This window comes from Elephas maximus, chromosome 20 (assembly GCF_024166365.1).
Source record: "Elephas maximus indicus isolate mEleMax1 chromosome 20, mEleMax1 primary haplotype, whole genome shotgun sequence".
Lineage (NCBI taxonomy): Eukaryota > Metazoa > Chordata > Mammalia > Proboscidea > Elephantidae > Elephas > Elephas maximus.
In genome coordinates, this window is record NC_064838.1 from 76,586,530 (window position 1) to 76,588,996 (window position 2,467).

Below are 2,467 nucleotides of genomic sequence, written 5' to 3' on the forward strand. Positions count from 1 at the left end.
CATACCAGGGGAAGTGAACGTGACATGAAATTAAAACTGTGCTATGAACAAAGAACATATTTGAAAATTATCCACAAACTGAATTTCTTGCATTAAAGTTAAATTAATTTTTGTTATCAAAAAGTTATGCATAATAGTATAGAACATTTTCTGTTTTAGACATAGTTATATTTAAAACATTATATATTAAAATCTTAAGAAAATATATATTTAATATGATCAATGTTAGAATATTTGGGAAAATATTACAAAAACCAAGTATGATTCTAAAGAATACATATAATAAATATTAATAATGTATTAATTAGCTTCCATGAGTTTGTGATTTTTATTATCATACTGGAGCCCTGGTGGTACAGTGGTTAAGAGCTACGGCTGTTAACCCAAAGGTTGGCAGTTCAAATCCACCAGCGATCATACTGTAAATGTTTACATCCAAACCTTTGTTCTCTTTTCTTTCAGATGCCTAACTATTCATGCATAAAAACGTGGAACAAATTCGATACATGGAAAACCAGAGGAACATCTCAGAATTCATTCTCATGGGACTTTCTTATGACCAGAACATGCGACTGTTTTTCTTTGGGCTCTTCTTATTCTGTTATGTTGCCCTTTTAATGGGAAACCTTCTGGTCCTTGTCTCCATTCGATGCAGCTCCCTTTTTCAGCAACCAATGTACTATTTCCTCAGCCACTTATCCTCCATAGACATCTGCTATACCTCCTGTGTGACACCGAAACTCATTGATGACCTGCTAGTGGGGACAAAAACCATCTCCTTTGGTGGCTGCATGTTACAGGTCCTTTCATGCACTTCTTTGGAATGATTGAAATCTTCATCCTTACAGTCATGGCATTTGATCGGTGTGTTGCCATCTGCAAACCTCTTCACTACGTGATAATCATAAACAGGACAAGATGCAATTTCCTAGTCTTGGCTGCTTGGGCTGGTGGGGCTGTCCATTCTTTTTCCCAGTTTTCAGTGATAATCTGGTTGCCTTTCTGTGGCCACAATGAAATTGATCACTACTACTGTGCTATTTTCCCTTTGCTGAAAATTGCCTGCACTGACACCTATATCATTGGTTTACTTGTAGTTGCCAATTCAGGTATGGTCGCCTTAGTAACCTTTGTTCTCTTGTTTGGGTCTTATGTCATTATATTATTCACCTTAAGAAATCACTCAGCTGAGGGAAGACGCAAAGCCCTGTCTACCTGTGGGTCTCATATCTCTGAGGTGGTCTTGTTTTTTGGGCCTTCAATCTTTGCCTACCTTAGACCTCCTACCACTTTCCCTGAGGATAAAGCATTTGTTCTATTTTATACCATCATTGCTCCTATGTTCAATCCTTTAATTTATACTCTGAGAAATACAGAGATGAAAAAAGCCAAGAAAATGGTTTGGTGTCAAAAGATATTTTCAGGAGAAAAACGTAATTGATTGGTCATACTCAATAAAAAGAAAAAAAACTTTATACAGGCATAACAGTGGACTTGGAATCATGGAGCTCTGTTAGCTGTCAGATAAACACTTTCTTATTTTATAGATTTCAGAAACAGTGAGTGGAAAAGTGACGAGTAAAGTGACAATTTTATTCATGGGACTCAGATAGGGTAGGGTCATAAGAAGAAAAAAAAATTTGAAAATATTCTGGACTAAAAGAATAATGGCTATGTCATATAAAATAAGCAATTCTGGGGTTGAACTTGAATTTTAATAATAATTTCTCTCTGAACATTAAACTTGGGAAGCTGATTACCTTTTGGTATTATGAAGAAACAGAGGAGATTAAATGATTTTTAGAAAATTAAAAAAAAAAAGCTTTATTTGCTGGTAGAATATTCAACTAAATCCTATATGAGGACACTCTAAGATAAATTATGTAATGAAGTCTGTATAGTATAATTTGACTCAAAGTGTGAAGAAAAAGAGGTAGTAATATCTATGCTCTATGGTACAAAAACTTCGCCACCACCTCAACACTCTCATGTGTTATAGGCAGGAGCAAAGATTTTAAGGACGTAGTGACAGTTTATTTTTTGGTTATAATGTTTACTACATCATATACATTCAGAATGTGGAATGATAGGATGAGAAAATTAATAGATTTATTAATAGAGTTCTTCTGGAAGAACAGCAGTCTCTCTCCATTTGGGGGAAAAAAAAAACTACGTGTATAGCTTATCCAGATACATAGGTAGAGTTATGAATTCAGTAACCATCCCAGTAGTCAGGGAATAGGACCAAGGGGGGAATTTTTTTTAGCATAATTCCCTTTGAATGAATTTTTCTTTCTTTTTAATATAAAAGAAAAGAAACAACAAAATGACAATTACATGTGGAACAAAAAAAATAACACAATGGCACACGAATAAAGCACATCAATTGCAGATAATGTGACAAGTAGATTTCTGAGAAAGATTCCCTGAGGGAACTAAAAAAAATGCAAGAACATGTTTTTGTATC

At 34.5% G+C, this 2,467-nt stretch overlaps 1 pseudogene; it reads left to right on the forward strand.

Moving 5' to 3' along the window:
- The first annotated feature begins 506 nt into the window (after positions 1–506).
- LOC126064305 (olfactory receptor 4P4-like) lies at positions 507–1,441 on the forward strand (annotated as a pseudogene).
- The last annotated feature ends 1,026 nt before the right edge of the window (positions 1,442–2,467 follow it).